Source organism: Amia ocellicauda, unplaced genomic scaffold (genome assembly GCF_036373705.1).
Source record: "Amia ocellicauda isolate fAmiCal2 unplaced genomic scaffold, fAmiCal2.hap1 HAP1_SCAFFOLD_65, whole genome shotgun sequence".
NCBI lineage: Eukaryota > Metazoa > Chordata > Actinopteri > Amiiformes > Amiidae > Amia > Amia ocellicauda.
The window spans coordinates 536,361-549,068 of NW_027102995.1; the positions used below are offsets into that span (position 1 = coordinate 536,361).

Here is a 12,708-nt window from a genome sequence, read left to right on the forward strand (position 1 = left end):
GATGAATGCACACACTTGAAAATACACTACATGCAATGTTATGCATCATAGTGATGCAACCTCCTTTCAGTTTCATACTGCATGTCAATTGAAATCCTTACTGAAATGCACACCTTCTCAAGATTGCGCTTGACTGGCGTGTCAGGCACTCAATTACAGCTGTTTTATCAAGACAATGTGTTCGTTTTGTAAAATATAGTTCCGGTCTGGTGTGGCACCCCAGCTAACGCACAACGTTGCCACAACGTTTCGTGTTAGCAGGGACTGTCTGCGGCGCGCTGGTGTGTCCCGGACTTTAGAGTAGAGAGACAGTTCAACTGCAAGTATGAGCGGCAGAAACGGATATTGCCTTCCCTTTAAGTAGAGCGTCAGGGACACCCTCCCTGGCTTACGGCCATACTAGTCTGAATACGCACGATCTCGTCCGATCTCGGAAGCTAAGCAGGCTCAGGCCTGGACAGTACTTGTATGGGAGACCGCCTGGGAATACCAGGTGCTGTAAGCTTTTGCATCTTTTACACAACAGAGGGCGACAAATCACGAGTTTTAACTTTGGATACACGCAATTTCATCATTATTTCAGATTTGACTTCCCCAAATACACAGGCATACAATAGATCTTGTTCTCCAACGTAAACGGTCCCTAGTAACTAGGGTATATTCATAAATAAATTGAGCATCATGGCTAGAAGTGACTAAATGTTGCCTAATCTTTCTCATCGAGAAATGACACAATTACAGCAACACAAAAAGGAACTCCACCGGACAAAGTTCAGTGCTCACAAGGAGCCTCATTCAACACACACGGTTCCATTCCCATTCATGCAAAGCACGAAAGTGTAAAACTTGGGAACATACTTGAGAGCAAAGATCACATTCAATCTCATTCAAGGCACGGATGTGAATGCAACGGGATGAAATTACTGAAATGATGCCTGCCCTCGAACTGTGATGATGGACTACCCGACTCGCCAATAATATTGGGTTCTGGTGTATTGAAATACAGGAGCTGCTGGATTTGTGTGTTTTCTTAACCCCTCACCATAGTTTGTCAAATGTTTAAACAACTGAACTTATATTCAAGGTTTGTTTCTCTTCATATGTTTTACTGGTTTACATTTGTCTCAGCAACCTGTTGAATGATTCTTCTGCTTTCAAAACAAAATGACAAAAGGATGAATGCACACACTTGAAAATACACTACATGCAATGTTATGCATCATAGTGATGCAACCTCCTTTCAGTTTCATACTGCATGTCAATTGAAATCCTTACTGAAATGCACACCTTCTCAAGATTGCGCTTGACTGGCGTGTCAGGCACTCAATTACAGCTGTTTTATCAAGACAATGTGTTCGTTTTGTAAAATATAGTTCCGGTCTGGTGTGACACCCCAGCTAACGCACAACGTTGCCACAACGTTGCCACAACGTGGCGTGTAAGAAGGGACTGTCTGCGGCGCGCTGGTGTGTCCCGGGCTTTAGAGTAGAGAGACAGTTCAACTGTAAGTATGAACGGCAGAAACGGATATTGCCTTCCCTTTAAGTAGAGCGTCAGGGACAGCCTCCCTGGCTTACGGCCATACTAGCCTGAATACGCCCGATCTCGTCCGATCTCGGAAGCCAAGCAGACTCGGGCCTGGTTAGTACTTGGATGGGCGACCGCCTGGGAATACCAGGTGCTGTAAGCTTTTGCACCTTTTACACACCAGAGGGCGACAAATCACGAGTTTTAACTTTGGATACACGCAATTTCATCATTATTTCAGATTTTACTTCCCCAAATACACAGGCATACAATAGATCTTGTTCTCCAACGTAAACGGTCCCTAGTAAATAGGGTACATTCGTCAATAAATTGAGCATCATGGCTAGAAGTGACTAAATGTTGCCTAATCTTTCTCATCAAGAAATGACACAATTACAGCAACAAAAAAGGAACTCCACCGGACAAAGTTCAGTGCTCACAAGGAGCATCATTCAACACACACGGTTCCATTCCCATTCATGCAAAGCACGAAAGTGTAAAACTTGGGAACATACTTGAGAACATACTTGAGAGCAAAGATCACATTCAATCTCATTCAAGGCACGGATGTGAATGCAACGGGATGAAATTACTGAAATGATGCCTGCCCTCGAACTGTGATGATGGACTACCCGACTCGCCAATAATATTGGGTTCTGGTGTATTGAAATACAGGAGCTGCTGGATTTGTGTGTTTTCTTACCCCCTCACCATAGTTTGTCAAATGTTTAAACAACTGAACTTATATTCAAGGTTTGTTTCTCTTCATATGTTTTACTGGTTTACATTTGTCTCAGCAACCTGTTGAATGATTCTTCTGCTTTCAAAAACAAATGACAACAGGATGAATGCACACACTTGAAAATACAATACATGCAATGTTATGCATCATAGTGATGCAACCTCCTTTCAGTTTCATACTGCATGTCAATTGAAATCCTTACTGAAATGCACACCTTCTCAAGATTGCGCTTGACTGGCGTGTCAGGCACTCAATTACAGCTGTATTATCAAGACAATGTGTTCGTTTTGTAAAATATAGTTCCGGTCTGGTGTGGCACCCCAGCTAACGCACAACGTTGCCACAACGTGGCGTGTTAGCAGGGACTGTCTGCGGCGCGCTGGTGTGTCCCGGGCTTTAGAGTAGAGAGACAGTTCAACTGTAAGTATGAACGGCAGAATCGGATATTGCCTTCCCTATAAGTAGAGCGTCAGGGACAGCCTCCCTGGCTTACGGCCATACTAGCCTGAATACGCCCGATCTCGTCCGATCTCGGAAGCTAAGCAGGCTCGGGCCTGGTCAGTACTTGGATGGGAGACCGCCTGGGAATACCAGGTGCTGTAAGCTTTTGCATCTTTTACACACCAGAGGGCGACAAATCACGAGTTTTAACTTTGGATACACGCAATTTCATCATTATTTCAGATTTGACTTCCCCAAATACACAGGCATACAATAGATCTTGTTCTCCAACGTAAACGGTCCCTAGTAACTATGGTACATTCGTAAATAAATTGAGCATCATGGCTAGAAGTGACTAAATGTTGCCTAATCTTTCTCATCGAGAAATGACACAATTACAGCAACACAAAAAGGAACTCCACCGGACAAAGTTCAGTGCTCACAAGGAGCCTCATTCAACACACACGGTTCCATTCCCATTCATGCAAAGCACGAAAGTGTAAAACTTGGGAACATACTTGAGAGCAAAGATCACATTCAATCTCATTCAAGGCACGGATGTGAATGCAACGGGATGAAATTACTGAAATGATGCCTGCCCTTGAACTGTGATGATGGACTACCCGACTCGCCAATAATATTGGGTTCCGGTGTATTGAAATACAGGAGCTGCTGGATTTGTGTGTTTTCTTACCCCCTCACCATAGTTTGTCAAATGTTTAAACAACTGAACTTATATTCAAGGTTTGTTTCTCTTCATATGTTTTACTGGTTTACATTTGTCTCAGCAACCTGTTGAATGATTCTTGTGCTTTCATAACAAAATGACAACAGGATGAATGCACACACTTGAAAATACAATACATGCAATGTTATGCATCATAGTGATGCAACCTCCTTTCAGTTTCATACTGCATGTCAATTGAAATCCTTACTGAAATGCACACCATCTCAAGATTGCGCTTGACTGGCAAGTCAGGCACTCAATTACAGCTGTTTTATCAAGACAATGTGTTCGTTTTGTAAAATATAGTTCCGGTCTGGTGTGGCACCCCAGCTAACGCACAACGTTGCCACAACGTTTCCACAACGTGGCGTGTTAGCAGGGACTGTCTGCGGCGCGCTGGTGTGTCCCGGGCTTTAGAGTAGAGAGACAGTTCAACTGTAAGTATGAACGGCAGAAACGGATATTGCCTTCCCTTTAAGTAGAGCGTCAGGGACAACCTCCCTGGCTTACGGAAAATACTAGCCTGAATACGCCCGATCTCGTCCGATCTCTGAAGCCAAGCAGGCTCGGGCCTGGTCAGTACTTGGATGGGAGACCGCCTGGGAATAGCAGGTGCTGTAAGCTTTTGCACCTTTTACACACCAGAGGGCGACAAATCACGAGTTTTAACTTTGGATACACACAATTTCATCATTATTTCAGATTTTACTTCCCCAAATACACAGGCATACAATAGATCTTGTTCTCCACCGTAAACGGTCCCTAGTAACTAGGGTACATTCGTAAATAAATTGAGCATCATGGCTAGAAGTGACTAAATGTTGCCTAATCTTTCTCATCGAGAAATGACACAATTACAGCAACACAAAAAGGAACTCCACCGGACAAAGTTCAGTGCTCACAAGGAGCCTCATTCAACACACACGGTTCCATTCCCATTCATGCAAAGCACGAAAGTGTAAAACTTGGGAACATACTTGAGAGCAAAGATCACATTCAATCTCATTCAAGGCACGGATGTGAATGCAACGGGATGAAATTACTGAAATGATGCCTGCCCTCGAACTGTGATGATGGACTAACCGACTCGCCAATAATATTGGGTTCTGGTGTATTGAAATACAGGAGCTGCTGGATTTGTGTGTTTTCTTACCCCCTCACCATAGTTTGTCAAATGTTTAAACAACTGAACTTATATTCAAGGTTTGTTTCTCTTCATATGTTTTACTGGTTTACATTTGTCTCAGCAACCTGTTGAATGATTCTTCTGCTTTCAAAACAAAATGACAACAGGATGAATGCACACACTTGAAAATACAATACATGCAATGTTATGCATCATAGTGATGCAACCTCCTTTCAGTTTCATACTGCATGTCAATTGAAATCCTTACTGAAATGCACACCTTCTCAAGATTGCGCTTGACTGGCGTGTCAGGCACTCAATTACAGCTGTATTATCAAGACAATGTGTTCGTTTTGTAAAATATAGTTCCGGTCTGGTGTGGCACCCCAGCTAACGCACAACGTTGCCACAACGTGGCGTGTTAGCAGGGACTATCTGCGGCGCGCTGGTGTGTCCCGGACTTTAGAATAGAGAGACAGTTCAACTGCAAGTATGAGCGGCAGAAACGGATATTGCCTTCCCTTTAAGTAGAGCGTCAGGGACAACCTCCCTGGCTTACGGCCATACTAGCCTGAATACGCCCGATCTTGTCCGATCTCGGAAGCTAAGCAGGCTCGGGCCTGGTCAGTACTTGGATGGGAGACCGTCTGGGAATACCAGGTGCTGTAAGCTTTTGCATCTTTTACACACCAGAGGGCGACAAATCACGAGTTTTAACTTTGGATACACGCAATTTCATCATTATTTCAGATTTGACTTCCCCAAATACACAGGCATACAATAGATCTTGTTCTCCAACGTAAACGGTCCCTAGTAACTAGGGTACATTCGTAAATAAATTGAGCATCATGGCTAGAAGTGACTAAATGTTGCCTAATCTTTCTCATCGAGAAATGACACATTTACAGCAACACAAAAAGGAACTCCACCGGACAAAGTTCAGTGCTCACAAGGAGCCTCATTCAACACACACGGTTCCATTCCCATTCATGCAAAGCACGAAAGTGTAAAACTTGGGAACATACTTGAGAGCAAAGATCACATTCAATCTCATTCAAGGCACGGATGTGAATGCAACGGGATGAAATTACTGAAATGATGCCTGCCCTCGAACTGTGATGATGGACTACCCGACTCGCCAATAATATTGGGTTCTGGTGTATTGAAATACAGGAGCTGCTGGATTTGTGTGTTTTCTTACCCCCTCACCATAGTTTGTCAAATGTTTAAACAACTGAACTTATATTCAAGGTTTGTTTCTCTTCATATGTTTTACTGGTTTACATTTGTCTCAGCAACCTGTTGAATGATTCTTCTGCTTTCAAAACAAAATGACAACAGGATGAATGCACACACTTGAAAATACAATACATGCAATGTTATGCATCATAGTGATGCAACCTCCTTTCAGTTTCATACTGCATGTCAATTGAAATCCTTACTGAAATGCACACCTTCTCAAGATTGCGCTTGACTGGCGTGTCAGGCACTCAATTACAGCTGTTTTATCAAGACAATGTGTTCGTTTTGTAATATATAGTTCCGGTCTGGTGTGGCACCCCAGCTAACGCACAACGTTGCCACAATGTTGCCACAATGTTGCCACAACGTGGCGTGTTAGCAGGGACTGGCTGCGGCGCGCTGGTGTGTCCCGGGCTTTAGAGTAGAGAGACAGTTCAACTGTAAGTATGAACGGCAGAAACGGATATTGCCTTCCCTTTAAGTAGAGCGTCAGGGACAGCCTCCCTGGCTTACGGCCATACTAGCCTGAATACGCCCGATCTCGTCCGATCTCGGAAGCCAAGCAGGCTCGGGCCTGGTCAGTACTTGGATGGGAGACCGCCTGGGAATACCAGGTGCTGTAAGCTTTTGCATCTTTTACACACCAGAGGGCGACAAATCACGAGTTTTAACTTTGGATACACGCAATTTCATAATTATTTCAGATTTGACTTCCCCAAATACACAGGCATACAATAGATCTTGTTCTCCAACGTAAACGGTCCCTAGTAACTAGGGTACATTCGTACATAAATTGAGCATCATGGCTAGAAGTGACTAAATGTTGCCTAATCTTTCTCATCGAGAAATGACACAATTACAGCAACACAAAAAGGAACTCCACCGGACAAAGTTCAGTGCTCACAAGGAGCCTCATTCAACACACACGGTTCCATTCCCATTCATGCAAAGCACGAAAGTGTAAAACTTGGGAACATACTTGAGAGCAAAGATAACATTCAATCTCATTCAAGGCACGGATGTGAATGCAACGGGATGAAATTACTGAAATGATGCCTGCCCTCGAACTGTGATGATGGACTACCCGACTCGCCAATAATATTGGGTTCTGGTGTATTGAAATACAGGAGCTGCTGGATTTGTGTGTTTTCTTACCCCCTCACCATAGTTTGTCAAATGTTTAAACAACTGAACTTATATTCAAGGTTTGTTTCTCTTCATATGTTTTACTGGTTTACATTTGTCTCAGCAACCTGTTGAATGATTCTTCTGCTTTCAAAGCAAAATGACAACAGGATGAATGCACACACTTGAAAATACAATACATGCAATGTTATGCATCATAGTGATGCAACCTCCATTCAGTTTCATACTGCATGTCATTTGAAATCCTTACTGAAATGCACACCTTCTCAAGATTGCGCTTGACTGGCGTGTCAGGCACTCAATTACTGCTGTTTTATCAAGAGAATGTGTTCGTTTTGTAATATATAGTTCCGGTCTGGTGTGGCACCCCAGCTAACGCACAACGTTGCCACAATGTTGCCACAACGTGGCGTGTTAGCAGGGACTGTCTGCGGCGCGCTGGTGTGTCCCGGGCTTTAGAGTAGAGAGACAGTTCAACTGTAAGTATGAACGGCAGAAACGGATATTGCCTTCCCTTTAAGTAGAGCGTCAGGGACAGCCTTCCTGGCTTACGGCAATACTAGCCTGAATACGCCCGATCTCGTCCGATCTTGGAAGCTAAGCAGGCTCGTTCCTGGTCAGTACTTGGATGGGAGACCGCCTGGGAATACCAGGTGCTGTAATCTTTTGCATCTTTTACACACCAGAGGGCGACAAATCACGAGTTTTAACTTTGGATACACGCAATTTCATCATTATTTCAGATTTGACTTCCCCAAATACACAGTCATACAATAGATCTTGTTCTCCAACGTAAACGGTCCCTAGTAACTAGGGTACATTCGTAAATAAATTGAGCATCATGGCTAGAAGTGACTAAATGTTGCCTAATCTTTCTCATCGAGAAATGACACAATTACAGCAACACAAAAAGGAACTCCACTGGACAATGTTCAGTGCTCACAAGGAGCCTCATTCAACACACACGGTTCCATTCCCATTCATGCAAAGCACGAAAGTGTAAAACTTGGGAACATACTTGAGAGCAAAGATCACATTCAATCTCATTCAAGGCACGGATGTGAATGCAACGGGATGAAATTACTGAAATGATGCCTGCCCTCGAACTGTGATGATGGACTACCCGACTCGCCAATAATATTGGGTTCTGGTGTATTGAAATACAGGAGCTGCTGGATTTGTGTGTTTTCTTACCCCCTCACCATAGTTTGTCAAATGTTTAAACAACTGAACTTATATTCAAGGTTTGTTTCTCTTCATATGTTTTACTGGTTTACATTTGTCTCAGCAACCTGTTGAATGATTCTTCTGCTTTCAAAACAAAATGACAACAGGATGAATGCACACACTTGAAAATACAATACATGCAATGTTATGCATCATAGTGATGCAACCTCCTTTCAGTTTCATACTGCATGTCAATTGAAATCCTTACTGAAATGCACACCTTCTCAAAATTGCGCTTGACTGGCGTGTCAGGCACTCAATTACAGCTGTTTTATCAAGACAATGTGTTCGTTTTGTAATACATAGTTCCGGTCTGGTGTGGCACCCCAGCTAACGCACAACGTTGCCACAATGTTGCCACAACGTGACGTGTTAGCAGGGACTGTCTGCGGCGCGCTGGTGTGTCCCGGGCTTTAGAGTAGAGAGACAGTTCAACTGTAAGTATGAACGGCAGAAACGGATATTGCCTTCCCTTTAAGTAGAGCGTCAGGGACAGCCTCCCTGGCTTACGGCCATACTAGCCTGAATACGCCCGATCTCGTCCGATCTCGGAAGCCAAGCAGGCTCGGGCCTGGTCAGTACTTGGATGGGAGACCGCCTGGGAATACCAGGTGCTGTAAGCTTTTGCATCTTTTACACACCAGAGGGCGACAAATCACGAGTTTTAACTTTGGATACACGCAATTTCATCATTATTTCAGATTTGACTTCCCCAAATACACAGGCATACAATAGATCTTGTTCTCCAACGTAAACGGTCCCTAGTAACTAGGGTACATTCGTAAATAAATTGAGCATCATGGCTAGAAGTGACTAAATGTTGCCTAATCTTTCTCATCGAGAAATGACACAATTACAGCAACACAAAAAGGAACTCCACCGGACAAAGTTCAGTGCTCACAAGGAGCCTCATTCAACACACACGGTTCCATTCCCATTCATGCAAAGCACGAAAGTGTAAAACTTGGGAACATACTTGAGAGCAAAGATCACATTCAATCTCATTCAAGGCACGGATGTGAATGCAACGGGATGAAATTACTGAAATGATGCCTGCCCTCGAACTGTGATGATGGACTACCCGACTCGCCAATAATATTGGGTTCTGGTGTATTGAAATACAGGAGCTGCTGAATTTGTGTGTTTTCTTACCCCCTCACCATAGTTTGTCAAATGTTTAAACAACTGAACTTATATTCAAGGTTTGTTTCTCTTCATATGTTTTACTGGTTTACATTTGTCTCAGCAACCTGTTGAATGATTCTTCTGCTTTCAAAACAAAATGACAACAGGATGAATGCACACACTTGAAAATACAATACATGCAATGTTATGCATCATAGTGATGCAACCTCCTTTCAGTTTCATACTGCATGTCAATTGAAATCCTTTCTGAAATGCACACCTTCTCAAGATTGCGCTTGACTGGCGTGTCAGGCACTCAATTACAGCTGTTTTATCAAGACAATGTGTTCGTTTTGTAAAATATAGTTCCGGTCTGGTGTGGCACCCCAGCTAACGCACAACGTTGCCACAACGTTGCCACAACGTGGCGTGTTAGCAGGGACTGTCTGCGGCGCGCTGGTGTGTCCCGGGCTTTAGAGTAGAGAGACAGTTCAACTGTAAGTATGAACGGCAGAAACGGATATTGCCTTCCCTTTAAGTAGAGCGTCAGGGACAGCCTCCCTGGCTTACGGCCATACTAGCCTGAATACGCCCGATCTCGACCGATCTCGGAAGCCAGGCAGGCTCGGGCCTGGTCAGTACTTGGATGGGAGACCACCTGGGAATACCAGGTGCTTTAAGCTTTTGCACCTTTTACACACCAGAGGGCGACAAATCACGAGTCTTAACTTTGGATACACACAATTTCATCATTATTTCAGATTTTACTTCCCCAAATACACAGGCATACAATAGATCTTGTTCTCCAACGTAAACGGTCCCTAGTAACTAGGGTACATTCGTAAATTAATTGAGCATCATGGCTAGAAGTGACTCAATGTTGCCTAATCTTTCTCATCAAGAAATGACACAATTACAGCAACACAAAAAGGAACTCCACCGCACAAAGTTCAGTGCTCACAAGGAGACTCATTCAACACACACGGTTCCATTCCCATTCATGCAAAGCACGAAAGTGTAAAACTTGGGAACATACTTGAGAGCAAAGATCACATTCAATCTCATTCAAGGCACGGATGTGAATGCAACGGGATGAAATTACTGAAATGATGCCTGCCCTCGAACTGTGATGATGGACTACCCGACTCGCCAATAATATTGGGTTCTGGTGTATTGAAATACAGGAGCTGCTGGATTTGTGTGTTTTCTTACTCCCTCACCATAGTTTGTCAAATGTTTAAACAACTGAACTTATATTCAAGGTTTGTTTCTCTTCATATATTTTACTGGTTTACATTTGTCTCAGCAACCTGTTGAATGATTCTTCTGCTTTCAAAACAAAATGACAACAGGATGAATGCACACACTTGAAAATACAATACATGCAATGTTATGCATCATAGTGATGCAACCTCCTTTCAGTTTCATACTGCATGTCAATTGAAATCCTTACTGAAATGCACACCTTCTCAAGATTGCGCTTGACTGGCGTGTCAGGCACTCAATTACAGCTGTTTTATCAAGACAATGTGTTCGTTTTGTAAAATATAGTTCCGGTCTGCAGTGGCACCCCAGCTAACGCACAACGTTGCCACAACGTGGCGTGTTGGCAGGGACTGTCTGCGGCGCGCTGGTGTGGCCCGGGCTTTAGAGTAGAGAGACAGTTCAACTGTAAGTATGAACGGCAGAAACGGATATTGCCTTCCCTTTAAGTAGAGCGTCAGGGACAGCCTCCCTGGCTTACGGCCATACTAGCCTGAATACGCCCGATCTCGTCCGATCTTGGAAGCCAAGCAGGCTCAGGCCTGGTCGGTACTTGGATGGTTGACCGCCTGAGAATACCAGGTGCTGTAAGCTTTTGCACCTTTTACACACCAGAGGGCGACAAATCACGAGTTTTAACTTTGGATACACGCAATTTCATCATTATTTCAGATTTTACTTCCCCAAATACACAGGCATACAATAGATCTTCTTCTCCAACGTAAACGGTCCCTAGTAACTAGGGTACATTCGTCAATAAATTGAGCATCATGGCTAGAAGTGACTAAATGTTGCCTAATCTTTCTCATCAAGAAATGACACAATTACAGCAACACAAAAAGGAACTCCACCGGACAAAGTTCAGTGCTCACAAGGAGCATCATTCAACACACACGGTTCCATTCCCATTCATGCAAAGCACGAAAGTGTAAAACTTGGGAACATACTTGAGAGCAAAGATCACATTCAATCTCATTCAAGGCACGGATGTGAATGCAACGGGATGAAATTACTGAAATGATGCCTGCCCTCGAACTGTGATGATGGACTACCCGACTTGCCAATAATATTGGGTTCTGGTGTATTGAAATACAGGAGCTGCTGGATTTGTGTGTTTTCTTACCCCCTCACCATAGTTTGTCAAATGTTTAAACAACTGAACTTATATTCAAGGTTTGTTTCTCTTCATATGTTTTACTGGTTTACATTTGTCTCAGCAACCTGTTGAATGATTCTTCTGCTTTCAAAACAAAATGACAACAGGATGAATGCACACACTTGAAAATACAATACATGCAATGTTATGCATCATAGTGATGCAACCTCCCTTCAGTTTCATACTGCATGTCAATTGAAATCCTTACTGAAATGCACACCTTCTCAAGATTGCGCTTGACTGGCGTGTCAGGCACTCAATTACAGCTGTTTTATCAAGACAATGTGTTCGTTTTGTAAAATATAGTTCCGGTCTGGTGTGGCACCCCAGCTAACGCACAACGTTGCCACAACGTGGCGTGTTAGCAGGGACTGTCTGCGGCGCGCTGGTGTGTCCTGGGCTTTAGAGTAGAGAGACAGTTCAACTGTAAGTATGAACGGCAGAAACGGATATTGCCTTCCCTTTAAGTAGAGCGTCGTGGACAGCCTACCTGGCTTACGGCCATACTAGCCTGAATACGCCCGATCTCGTCCGATCTCGGAAGCCAAGCAGGCTCGGGCCTGGTCAGTACTTGGATGGGAGACCGCCTGGGAATACCAGGTGCTGTAAGCTTTTGCACCTTTTACACACCAGAGGGCGACAAATCACGAGTTTTAACTTTGGATACACACAATTTCATCGTTATTTCAGATTTTACTTCCCCAAATACACAGGCATACAATAGATCTTGTTCTCCAACGTAAACGGTCCCTAGTAACTAGGGTACATTCGTAACTAAATTGAGCATCATGGCTAGAAGTGACTAAATGTTGCCTAATCTTTCTCATCAAGAAATGACACAATTACAGCAACACAAAAAGGAACTCCACCGGACAAAGTTCAGTGCTCACAAGGAGCCTCATTCAACACACACGGTTCCATTCCCATTCATGCAAAGCACGAAAGTGTAAAACTTGGGAACATACTTGAGAGCAAAGATCACATTC

At 43.6% G+C, this 12,708-nt stretch overlaps 9 non-coding genes and 2 pseudogenes across 9 annotated transcripts; all 11 read left to right on the forward strand.

Moving 5' to 3' along the window:
- Positions 1 to 386: 386 nt before the first annotated feature.
- LOC136741163 (5S ribosomal RNA) lies at positions 387 to 505 on the forward strand. The gene has a single exon (XR_010813911.1). It is a non-coding gene; the product is annotated as a 5S ribosomal RNA (ribosomal RNA).
- A 1,066-nt stretch (positions 506 to 1,571) lies between these two features.
- On the forward strand, positions 1,572 to 1,690 carry LOC136741077 (5S ribosomal RNA). The gene has a single exon (XR_010813831.1). It is a non-coding gene; the product is annotated as a 5S ribosomal RNA (ribosomal RNA).
- A 1,066-nt stretch (positions 1,691 to 2,756) lies between these two features.
- LOC136740870 (5S ribosomal RNA) lies at positions 2,757 to 2,875 on the forward strand. Its single transcript, XR_010813633.1, has one exon. It is a non-coding gene; the product is annotated as a 5S ribosomal RNA (ribosomal RNA).
- Positions 2,876 to 3,941: 1,066 nt separating this feature from the next.
- LOC136741274 (uncharacterized) lies at positions 3,942 to 4,061 on the forward strand (annotated as a pseudogene).
- A 1,055-nt stretch (positions 4,062 to 5,116) lies between these two features.
- On the forward strand, positions 5,117 to 5,235 carry LOC136741084 (5S ribosomal RNA). The gene has a single exon (XR_010813837.1). It is a non-coding gene; the product is annotated as a 5S ribosomal RNA (ribosomal RNA).
- A 1,077-nt stretch (positions 5,236 to 6,312) lies between these two features.
- LOC136740966 (5S ribosomal RNA) lies at positions 6,313 to 6,431 on the forward strand. The gene has a single exon (XR_010813724.1). It is a non-coding gene; the product is annotated as a 5S ribosomal RNA (ribosomal RNA).
- A 1,066-nt stretch (positions 6,432 to 7,497) lies between these two features.
- LOC136741254 (uncharacterized) lies at positions 7,498 to 7,616 on the forward strand (annotated as a pseudogene).
- A 1,066-nt stretch (positions 7,617 to 8,682) lies between these two features.
- Positions 8,683 to 8,801, forward strand: LOC136740967 (5S ribosomal RNA). Its single transcript, XR_010813725.1, has one exon. It is a non-coding gene; the product is annotated as a 5S ribosomal RNA (ribosomal RNA).
- A 1,066-nt stretch (positions 8,802 to 9,867) lies between these two features.
- LOC136741236 (5S ribosomal RNA) lies at positions 9,868 to 9,986 on the forward strand. Its single transcript, XR_010813977.1, has one exon. It is a non-coding gene; the product is annotated as a 5S ribosomal RNA (ribosomal RNA).
- Positions 9,987 to 11,041: 1,055 nt separating this feature from the next.
- Positions 11,042 to 11,160, forward strand: LOC136741201 (5S ribosomal RNA). The gene has a single exon (XR_010813945.1). It is a non-coding gene; the product is annotated as a 5S ribosomal RNA (ribosomal RNA).
- Positions 11,161 to 12,215: 1,055 nt separating this feature from the next.
- On the forward strand, positions 12,216 to 12,334 carry LOC136740968 (5S ribosomal RNA). The gene has a single exon (XR_010813726.1). It is a non-coding gene; the product is annotated as a 5S ribosomal RNA (ribosomal RNA).
- The last annotated feature ends 374 nt before the right edge of the window (positions 12,335 to 12,708 follow it).